At 44.5% G+C, this 11,873-nt stretch overlaps 1 protein-coding gene across 2 annotated transcripts in view; it reads right to left on the bottom strand.

Moving 5' to 3' along the window:
• The window catches only part of EFCAB12 (EF-hand calcium binding domain 12), an 18,518-nt gene extending 16,360 nt beyond the window's left edge, over window positions 1-2,158 (bottom strand). Inside the window, exons 1-2 of one of the 2 annotated variants that reach the window (XM_077451611.1) lie at window positions 2,085-2,147; window positions 1,745-1,814 (exon numbers count right to left, since the gene is read on the bottom strand). The gene's annotated coding sequence lies outside the window, so the exon portion shown is untranslated. Of the gene's footprint in view, window positions 1-1,744; window positions 1,815-2,084 lie in introns of both variants that reach the window. The other variant, XM_077451610.1, reaches the window with a different exon arrangement.
• Window positions 2,159-11,873: the final 9,715 nt, after the last annotated feature.

The following is an 11,873-nucleotide window of genomic DNA, read 5'->3' as shown; positions in this document are numbered from 1 at the left end:
AAAGTCCTAGGAGTCATTACTTCCGCATACACCCCCCCCCCCCCCTTCTCACCCAAACTTTAATAACTCAATTGCTCGGTATTGTTAAAATGTATCTGATTCTGCCAGAAAAGTTTATTTGAATTTGTAAGGGAGAGAGAAAAAGGAGAGAAAAGGGGGGTTGGAAATAAGAGAGAGAGAGGGGAAAAAAGGAGGCAGGGAGAAAGAATAAGAGGTGGGGGGCGAAAGGAAAGGAAATAGGAAGAGAAAGGGAATGGAATAGGAAGAGAGAGGGAAATGAAAGGAAGGGGGAAAAGAAAGGGAAGGGAAAAGAAAGGGAAGGGAAAGGTAAGGAAATGGGAAGGAAAAGGGAATGGAATAGGAAGGGAAGGGGAAGGGGAAAGGAAAAGCGAAAGGAAAGGGAAGGGAATAGAAATGGAAAGGGAAGGGAAAAGTAAGAGAATAAGAATGAAAAGGGAAGGGAAGAGAAAGGGAAGGGGATAGGAAGGGAAGGGGAAGGGAAAGAAAAGGAAAAGGGAATAGGGAGAGAAAGGGAAAGGGAATGGAATAGGAAGAGAGAGGGAAATAAAAGGAAAGGGGGAAGGAAAAGGAAGGGAAAGCAAAGGTAAAGGGAAGAGAACAGAAAGGGAAGGGAAGGGTATAGGAATGGAAATGGAAGGGAAAGGTAAAGGAATAGGAAGGGAAAGGGAAGGGAAATGAAAGGGAACAGAAAGGGAAGGGTATACAAAAGGGAAAGGGAAGAGAAAGGCAAGGAAATAGAAAGGGTAGGGAAAGGGAATGGAATAGGAACGGAAAGGGATATGAAAGGGAAGGGGAAAGGAAAAGCAAAGGGAAAGGGAAGGGAAAGGAAAGGTAAGTGAATAGGAAGGGAAGGGGAAGGGAAAGAAAAGGAAATAGGGAGAGAAAGTGAAGGAGAAGGGAATGGGATAGGAAGAGAGAGGGAAAGGAAAAGGAAGGGAAAGCAAAGGTAAAGGGAAGAGAACAGAAAGGGAAGGGTATAGGAATGGAAAGGGAAGGGAATGGTAAGGGAATAGGAAGGGAAAGGAAAATAAAAGAAAAGGGGAAGGGGCAGGACAGGGATTGCCTGTGGAGAAAAGAGGAAGAAAACCAGTCTGCTTATTCAATCGGTTTCCTCTGACTTTGGTACATGGACCATTCAGCCTTCTGTGACACAATACTGTACCAGTCTGAGCAGTTAATGACACTCAGTGGTCAGGGTTGGTGACTCCAATGCAATGTTAGAGATATAAAATGGGGTGATACATACTGGATTGAGCCCCAGAAAAATACAGACACACCCTGAGGACAGACATGACTGGACAATACACAAACAAGAGACACAAAATATAAAAAAACAAAACAAAAGGATGCAGAACATATATCCTTAGAGCAGTCTATTTCAACCTTCCAACCCCAGAGGACCTCTTGAAATAATATTCATGTTTTGGGGAAACCCTTTAAGTGGTTCTAAAGCCAAAACATTATTTACCTTAATACATTCTTTGCATTTAAGGTAAAAAAATGTTTAGGCATCAGAACTGGACCACGGAGCAATGGAAGGTGGTGGACTGGTCTGATGAATTAAAGAATGGTTTTAGGAACACAAAAGAATTTAAGGTGTTGACTTGGCCTCCAAATTCTCCAATCGAGCCTCTTTGGGATCAAGTCCAATCCATGGAGGCCCAATCTCACAATTTACAGGACTTAAAGGATCTGCTACTGACGTCTACAAATCACAGTGTACCTTCAGAGGTCTAGTGGAGTAGTTCATGCCTCGATGGGTTATAATGGGTGGTCATAATGTTATGGCCGATCTGTGTGTATAAAATTTAACGTTTTATCTTTACTTCAAATAGAGATTTCATTAAAATGTACGATTTAGCAGGAACAATGTGCATGTGCTATCCAGTTTCTATGAATAAAAACCATACATTGTATCTGTATACATTCAAAACAATAAAAAAAAATAAAAATCCACAAATGACATCACACTGATAAACTCCGCCTATTTCTAATTGATTATATTAGAAGAATTAATGATCTTTTCAGACATGACGGTACAGGAAGGATCATCTCACACATACCTGTGCTGTCCGTGCAGCCATTCACTCCCTAATCCCTGCAGGCTTCTTGTTGTCTGGTAACCACGGCGACAGCCCCGCCCACACTGCACTGGTTGGATGAGACTTCCGTCCACATTTATCACAAACGCGTCCCACCCCGACCTCCACCCACCCAGAGACTCACACCAAAAAACACCCCCATCGCTTTGACTGGTCCATTTAATTTTTAAAACATTTTTTAAAAGGGTAACTCCACTTTTGTGGGGGAAAAAAATAAAAAGGTAAATAAAAAAATAAAAATAAAAAACTTGTATATACAATTGTGTGACACACGTCATATTGTAATTTATGTGAATGTAGAATAAATATATAAAGTGCTGCACAAATTAATGGCGGTATGTAATAAATAAATAATTGAATATTATTAAACATGACCTTTCCTTTTCAATCTGCAGCTCTGCAATTTCCTGTAAAATGCAACATGGCCACCAGGAGGCGTTCTGTACACAGATGGTAAACAGAGCGAAATGTAAAGGAATGTCCCTTCCTGCTGGTGTGATTGGGCCATTTCCCAATACCAGAACGTATACGTTCGGTGCGGCTTGTGACCTCCACCCATGTGACAGCGCTTGGGTGTAGGAGCCAAATGAGCGGATGGGGGAGATCACGGCTCCCCAGTGGCGGCTGGTACTGTATCTATTTTGGGGGGGGGGGGGGCAAACAAGACATCCTGCGGCCACTCCAGAATACAGAAAAAAGGCAGCGTCATACCCAAAATGACAGCAGCAACAAAAAAGGGCGGCCTCGGTAGGTACTCACAGTGCTCCTCCGCATCAGCTCCCGCTCGCCCGATCAGGTTCTCCGCATAGGCTCTAGCTCGTCCGATCGGGCTCCCCGCTCCGGTTTTTGCTCCTCCGATCGGGCTCTCCGCTCCAGTATCCGCTCCTCCGATCGGGCTCTCCACACAGGCTCCAGCACGTCCGATCGGGCTCCCCGCCCTGGTTCCTGCTCTTCATGGGCTTCCCGTTCTCTGCACAGGCTCCAGCTCGTCCGATCAGGTTCCCTGCACCGATTCCTGCTCATCCTAACGGGCTCCCCACTCTCCGCTCAGGCTCCAGCTTGTCCGATGGTGCTCCCCGCTCATCAGATCGGGCTCCCCACTTTTCGCACCGGCTCCTGCTTGTCCGACCGGACTCCCCACACTGAGTCCCGGGTCCAGTTCATTCGATCGGGCTCCCTGCTCTCTGCACTGGGTCCCGCTCATCCCATTGGGCTCCCCGCTCTCTGCACTAGGTCCCGCTCATCCCACCGGGCTTCCCGCTCTCTGCACAGGCTCCAGTTCATCCGATCGGGCTCCCCACACCGGTTCCCGCTCGTCCTATCAGGCTCTCTGCACAGGCTCCAGCTCGTCTGATGGTGCTCCCCACTCTCCACACCAGCTACTGCTCCCCTGACCATTCTCTCCGCTCTCTGCACTGGGTCCTGCTCGTCCGATCGGGCTACCCGCTCTCCGCACTGTTTCCCGCTCGTCCCATGGGGCTTCTCGCTCTCCGCACTGATTCCTGCTTGTGTCATCGGGCTCCCTGCTCGTCTGATCAAGCTCCCCGCACCGGCTCCCACTCGTCCGACCGGGCTCCCCGCTCTCTGCACCAGCTCCTGCTATTCCGATCTCCTCCCTGATCGTCCGATCGAGCTCCCCGCACCAGCTCCTGCTCGTCCAATCGGTCTCCCCACTCTCTGTGCTGTGTCCCGCACGTCCGATGATGCTCCCCGCTCGTCCGATCAGGCTCCCCGTTCTCCGTACCAGCTCCCAGTCTTCCGATCAGGCTCCCCGTTCTCCGTACCAGCTCCTGTTCGTTCGGGCTCCCCGCTCTCCACACAGTCTCCAGCTCATCCAGTCTGGCTCCCCGCACTGGCTCTCACTCAGGGCTGGACTGGGACAAAAATTTGCCCCTGGACTTTATCCAGACCAGCCCACTTTAAATTTTGCAAACAAGCACAAAAACAGTATATAAGACTATATGCAATTGTGCAAAAAAACATAAGTAGCATAACATAAGGAGTCCTCACTAACCTCTTTTATTATTTCACTTATTCTCCTCTGTATTTTCTCATCTTTCTCACATCACTACGTGAAGTTGAGGGCGAGCCGCGCAGCCATTACTGAAACCGGCCCACTGAGCCATCGGCCCACCGGGAAACTCCCTGTAGTCCCAATGGCCAGTACATGCCTGCTCCCACTCGTCCTATCAATCTCCCCGCACTGGCTCCCTCTTGTCCAGTCAGGCTCCCCACTCTCTGCACCAGCTCCTGCTCGTCCGATCGGGCTGCCTGCTCTCCGTACCCACTCCCGCTCATCCGCCCCGTCTCTTCCCTCCTGTTACAGACGTTGCTTCTCCTCCCAGTGGGTTCTGAGATCCATCCTAAGACTCCCTGGCCAATCGGGTCTCAGGAACCGCTTTCTGATTGGCCGGGAGGAGATTCAGGAAGACATTAACGAATATTAATTCACTAATGTCACACAACTGGGTGGGCTCGAGCATTGGAATCCATACGTCCGGCACTCTGCATGGAGATTAGGGGCTGGGCGCATAGATTAGGGGGGGGGCGTCCCTAATGGACGGGCCGGCACTGCTGCTCCCCATACTGCATATTCTAATGCAGGTTGCAAAGGAGGAAGGAGCAGTGAGGGCTCACTGGCAAGGTGAGTATAAAGGGGTTGGTTGGGGGGCTTGAACCCTTTGTAGAGACTTAGCCCCCTACATAGGTAAGGTGACAGTGCCTCTTTAATCTCTTCCCTCCAGAATGCATATATGTGGCCATATGGATTGGGCCTGTCATCTACGCTCACCGGCCGCTTTATTAGGTACAACGTAAAACAAAACAAGATAAAGTTGGCGCACAAATGAATGGTCTCTTTAAGAGCGTTTGACTATCTCGTGGGATGTTTGTTTATTTAAATAAATGTCCTGTAGATGGTCTCAATGTGCGGCTGTTAACCCATTATGGACTTGGCAAAAAATGGATGCAGCAGAAAAAACGATCAAAAACAGCGCATCAAAGGGACTAGTAGATTGATGTGAAAAAGACTTTAAAATGTCATTTATTAAATGTAAAAAATAAATAAACACAGACATCTGATCCCTGCAGGATCTCAAACACATAAAAAACACCAATCATAAAACGGACAGATGTTTGATAATGAAAAGCTCCTCAGATCTCTCAATTATAACTTTGGAAAGGTCAAAACCAAAGACCAATGTGCACAGCTTTCGAATGCCTAATGAATGCAATCAATCATCTGAAAGAACCCAAAAAGTCAGTGTAAACGAATGGAACAACGTTCCTAGGGACACTCACTTCATAGGTGTTCAATGGGCTGCAGAGCTGATGAGTCCAGTCTGATGACCGAGGGGGAGGTGTTTATTTCAGCTCCATCTGAAGCGTTCGGCTTGGAGGCAGAGGTGTAATGCTGCACGCTAGGTGGTAAGGATCAAGCTTAGTCACCAGATGATATCAGCTGTACACATAGGCAGCTTGGAGAACGCTGCACTGCCTGCAGTGCCGCTTGTCCGAGCGGCTGTGGATCACATGAGAGGCTTGTCACGTGGAAGGCTGTGAAGGGGAAGGTTGCTATGCCGACTCTCCTGCTTACATGTTTCGCGCTCCTGCGCTTTGACAAAGCGCAGGAGCGCGAAACATGTAAGCAGGAGAGTCGGCATAGCAACCTTCCCCTTCACAGCCTTCCACGTGACAAGCCTCTCATGTGATCCACAGCCGCTCGGACAAGCGGCACTGCAGGCAGTGCAGCGTTCTCCAAGCTGCCTATGTGTACAGCTGATATCATCTGGTGACTAAGCTTGATCCTTACCACCTAGCGTGCAGCATTACACCTCTGCCTCCAAGCCGAACGCTTCAGATGGAGCTGAAATAAACACCTCCCCCTCGGTCATCAGACTGGACTCATCAGCTCTGCAGCCCATTGAACACCTATGAAGTGAGTGTCCCTAGGAACGTTGTTCCATTCGTTTACACTGACTTTTTGGGTTCTTTCAGATGATTGATTGCATTCATTAGGCATTCGAAAGCTGTGCACATTGGTCTTTGGTTTTGACCTTTCCAAAGTTATAATTGAGAGATCTGAGGAGCTTTTCATTATCAAACATCTGTCCGTTTTATGATTGGTGTTTTTTATGTGTTTGAGATCCTGCAGGGATCAGATGTCTGTGTTTATTTATTTTTTACATTTAATAAATGACATTTTAAAGTCTTTTTCACATCAATCTACTAGTCCCTTTGATGCGCTGTTTTTGATCGTTTTTTCTGCTTTATTAGGTACACCTGTTTAAAGTGCGAGTAAACTCCCATCTCTGCCTTGTACCTGTAGGTTCTGTAAATGTCTCCTAAAGATGCCCCCGTTCAGGAGATATTTACTGCCTATGCAGCCGATGACGTCATCAGCGCATGCGCTCTGAAGTCACCCAGCAGTTTACTACCTTTTTAATTTCTTGGTAACACAAATTTCTAATCAGCCAATCGCATTGGCAGCAACTCAATGCATTTAGGCATCTAGACGTGGTGACGACGACTTGCTGAAGTTCAAACTGAGCATCAGAATGCGGAAGAAAGGGGATTTAAGTGACTTTGGACGTGGCATGTGAAATGGATATTTTGATGATAGGCAACTCCTATCCTCATATTGATTAGTGGTTCCAAATTAATAACTACTGCAGTAGGGAACAGACACAAAAGATACGCTCAGCATCTTTCCAAATAACCGTTCTCCTTTATTATGACGCATGTGAAGGTTTTTATACACATGATTACGTAGGTATCACATTAATATTACAATTGTACGTTTATGGTAACAAGGGGCGTTACATAGGCAGGCTTATTCTAATCAGAACTCGAAAGAATGCAAAACATGTACTGAAAACATTATTAGTGCCGTGTGCACAGTGAGGGCATTGTGCAATACATATATAATAGAAAACAATTATATACAGAACCTACAAATTTCCATTACAGTCTCCTCTCTTTTGATCAATATTTTGATCACTAACCATACCTGCTATCACCTTTAACCTGGAACCTCCACACGCTTAGGTGGAGGTAGTCCTGGCCAAAGAGGCAAAAACTCCATTGTGGAGAAAATAATAGCTGAGCAGCTTTTTTCATTACAAAACGACTTTTCACTGTGAAAAACAAATGATTGATAAGACATATTTACAGAGTACTGGCTGTACACTCCTGTGGCCAGAATGGCCTTCTAGCTTAATTGCTGGTATGCTGACTTATCAGCATATGTAAACACAGACAATTCTACATAAAATGGAAGAGGTACAAAAGACAAATATGACTTCAACATGGCTAAACTACTTTTCAAATATATGTATCCCTTACAATTAAAGTAATTGAATCAAAAAGTACCCTAGACTGTGATCACAAGAGGGAAACAAATCAAACACAGAGATTTCTTTCATTTAGTCATTTTTACAGTGTCTGGTGTGGATCCAGGTGACTTTTCTTTCAAGTTTTGCAAAACTGTACATGAAATAGATGCTGTATTGAGTCTCCAAACATTTCCTTATATATATAAATGTCTCTTAACAATCCACAAGTCAACTGGCTTTAGTTTTAGATCCTTCCAAACTTTTAGGATCTGGAATTGGGGAGAAAACACATACCGTATATACTCGAGTATAGGCCGACCCGAATATAAGCCGAGGCCCCCAATTTACCCCCAAAAAAACTGGAAAAATTATTGACTCGTGTATAAGCCGAGGGTGAGACATGGCTGTCCATCCCTGTGTGTCCGTCCATCCCTGTGTGTGTGTCCGTCCATCCCTGTGTGTGTGTCCGTCCATCCATCCATCCCTGTGTGTGTGTCCGTCCATCCATCCATCCCTGTGTGTGTCCATCCATCCATCCATCCCTGTGTGTCCATCCATCCATCCATCCCTGTGTGTGTGTGTCCATCCATCCATCCATCCCTGTGTGTGTGTGTCCGTGCAGCCTTGTGTGTGTGTCCAGCCTACCTGTGTCCCGAGCCTGTGTCCCGAGCCTGTGTCCCGAGCCGCCGTCCCGAGCCTCCGTCCCGAGCCGCCGTCCCGAGCCTCCTCCGTCCTTCCAGGATCGCCGCTCTTCTCGGCGGCCATTCTAAAATTCAAAAGCCGCGCCTCCGCCTTCGCCTGTGATAGGCGGAACACTGAATTTCCCAGCAGCCTGTGTTCCGCCTATCACGGACATCCTTTCATCCTCGTCGGTAGTACGAGGATGAGCGGATGTCCGTGATAGGCGGAACACTGACTGCTGGGAAATTCAGTGTTCCGCCTATCACAGGCGAAGGCGGAGGCGGAGGCGCGGCTTTTGAATTTTAGAATGTCCACTGTCTGTCTGCTCGATACGCTGATCGAGCAGTCAGACAGCGGTGACTCGAGTATAAGCCGAGGGGGCACTTTCAGCCTCAAAAAAGAGGCTGAAAATCTCGGCTTATACTCGAGTATATACGGTAAATGAGTTTGTCAAAAACCTTAAAAGATCAGCAACATTCTCTGTGAGATCTGAATGGAGGACTTCAGCTGCTGAGACAAAATATAAGCAAGTGAGTAACACACTCCCAACCCAAATCCCATAGGGAGAGAGTCCAACATCCCCCTACGGGCTTGATAAAATATAATAAAACATTCAGGCAAAAGTTTTCTAGTGTCTTACTCTACTTTGTCCGCTACATTGTAGACAGTAGGGGGTGTAAAAATAAAACCTCAAAACTTCTAGTAAGGACTCTCCTATAAAAATGATTTCCTCTGTTACTCTCTGTAGATTCTCCACTCTGTACTTAAAAACTACTTCTGATAACACTTTTTTACTGTGGCCTTTGCAGTAGCATTTGCCACTGGACATCCAGAAAACATGTCCCTACAAACAAAATACATACTCGTAAGATCCTGACTCGGGCATCTGGATATATTTTTTTGTTATCTCTGAAAGGGATGTTCAGCTTTTGGTAACACCTTTGGTAACAGGTAAAACAAGAAGTGGTATGTTATAAAAACAACTGTGGAGAACCCTGGCTCTATCCCACGCTCATTTACTAAGGCAGCCATAACTGCTTGTGACTGATGACAAGGTCCACGTGTCAAGCTGAAGGGAAAAGAGTGTCTGGCAGACATAAATGATCACCTTTTCCAAAGTCCTGTTTCGTAAGAAGTTGCCCTCTGTGGACCACTTGTGCTTCTCGTTCTGGGGTCCTTAAAGTTGAATTATTAATCCCAGCTATACTGGGCCAGAACTCGGGTGGAATCTGTGAGTTGCACAGACCCAGCAAGTGTCCGGGGCTGTAAATGCAGCACCCTTAGAGTCGCCTGGTCTGCTTCCATATGTGAGTTTTACTGTTAGTATGGCTACCTCAGCAAGAACCTGGAAGGCTGAAAACAGCCAATCAAATTAACTTGGCATGCTTGATTGGTTTACCTGCCGAAGTAAAAACAAACTTCTGGCCCTTCAAATGCAACCAAAAGCTCTCTATATCTTGACTATCTATATAAATATATACTCTCTTTATAGCTCACTGAATTTTCTAAAGCATGGAGCTCTGCTTCTTGAGCGGGGTAAAAAGGATCCAATGACTCTGAATACAGGGAATCCTTCTGGGTGATAAACTTCATCCTCAGTATAAAACCAGGAATAACAATACAAAAAAGTAAATACTCGGGTCTCCAGGGAGTGTGTCCTGCACTGGGCTCACAGCAGCTGATTCCTATGTCATCAATTTAACACATGTGGTTTTTCTTTGTTTCCAGCCTCCTCCAATAGAGGCAATAAGGTGGCTGGATCCAAATGTACGCATTTTTCATTGTTAGATTTGTACATAAACACACAAAACAAATTCATATTTTGAACCTTTCATTAGACAAACACTTAGCTATATATTTGCTGTGCAGAATGTCGGACTATTAAAAATTAAATATTCAACCAAAATAATATCTGTAACTTTGTCTAATAGCAACTTTGCATAAAGCTACAGCTCTGATACATCGGAGTGAACCCTTGATTACTGGGTCCAGCTTGCATAAATATAACAATGGCTTTTTCCTATCATGCTTATTGTGTAAGAACTCCTGTTTCATGTTTCAAAAAGACAACTTTTTCCTGGCAATATTATAATAAATAAGAATACCCTGCAGTCATGCAGAGATTTCCATAAACCCTAAGTATTCTTCTACTTATACCCACTGCATTATAAGGAAAAGGGACACATCATTTCACAATCCACACATTCTGCTTTGGATTTCAAAAATAAAAATACATAAAAACAAAAGGACCAACAATATGTATGATGGACCAGAAAGCACTCGGCCATCAAAAACTATAAACCAACTGGCTGCAGGCCGCAGCTATCCTAACAGGGTGTGTGGACTTGATGTGATGGGTCTGTTATATTTACATGTTATTATTACTCTTACATCATGGACCACACATTAAGTTATTATCAGACTTTAAGATTTAATTTCTGTAGAAAAACTTCCTTATGTATCCCATCCATCTTGGCTTTGTTAAACATTATTGCAGCTGTATTCAAATTAACAACCTCATCTTAATTTTTTCTCTTTCCACTCAATAAATATAAAATCTTAATCTAAACTAATTCCATTTTTACCAATTTCCCCATTAACCTGGATTTCATTTCCAACCAAAGGTTGTCTAAACCAGTTTCAATATATCTATATTTATTAATAAAATTGTTAAACTCATATTAGAAATTAATACTCATATGATAATTTCAATATCACACACTAATATATATGCACAGATAAATGTCCTTAAAGGGGGACATATTACTTAATTTTACTCAATTTCTCTCTCTCTTTTTTTTTTTAATGCACTGTTTCCACTATCACAGGATATTCAATTAGTGTAAGACATGGTTAATTTGTAACCTTCAATTTACCATGTTTGGAAAACAGATTCAAAAATAATTGTGATCACATTGTTTATCATTAGATTCGTTAACTCGGCACATTTTGTTATAAATGTTTTGTCTAAAAAACTGAAATTGGCATGGTGTCCTCCCAGCTTATCACCAACTCTCATCCCAGCTACATTCTTTGAGGAGAGCACAAAGGTGGGGGTCACGTCTGCGTACATGACACAAGCGAGCGAACTAAAGGTTCCAGCATTCACAAACATACTCAAATATATCTCTAAAATTGCTTACATTATTCCCATTTGTACACAACACATGCATATCATTCTCTCACTTTCTTTTAACGCTCTTTAATACTTCCTTGCTTAAATTTCTGCTTTCTTTATTTTGTTCTGATATCCTTTGCATCCAATGTATTGTAATTCCATACTTCACATACTGTACCTTCTATGATCAGACGGGCAGCTATAGTGCTCATCCCATCTTCCCTCTCTGACAACATACAAAGCATTCTGTTTTAACTCTCATTACTGTTTCTTGACTTTACTAGTTGTTGTGTCTGACCCCAAATTCATCCCACAACTTAACATCAAAAAGTCCCTTTCTGTCTAGTGTTAATGTCACTCTTGATCCATCCTGCTCACATAAATAGCTGTTTCTCTAGCTGTATACTCTGCATGATTCTTTGTCCCTGTGGACTTTGGTAACCCAGTTACCCATTGTGGATCCCTGTCCACTTTAACCATTAATCTAGGGGCTCAGTATAGGCGGAACCGCACCTTCGGTTCATATATAGCGCTCCTCTTGCGCTGGGCATTTTTGAGGGTCTCTTACCCGTCATTCCCTTACTTAATTTAATGCCCATAATGACTGGCCAGTCTTCT

This window comes from Lithobates pipiens, unplaced genomic scaffold (assembly GCF_037356315.1).
Source record: "Lithobates pipiens isolate NorthernLeopardFrog02 unplaced genomic scaffold, aLitPip1_a1.2 Scaffold_23, whole genome shotgun sequence".
In the NCBI taxonomy this organism is placed as follows: Eukaryota; Metazoa; Chordata; class Amphibia; order Anura; family Ranidae; genus Lithobates; species Lithobates pipiens.
The sequence above is the reverse complement of the archived record's forward strand: the minus strand, read 5'-3'. Positions and strand labels throughout refer to the sequence as shown.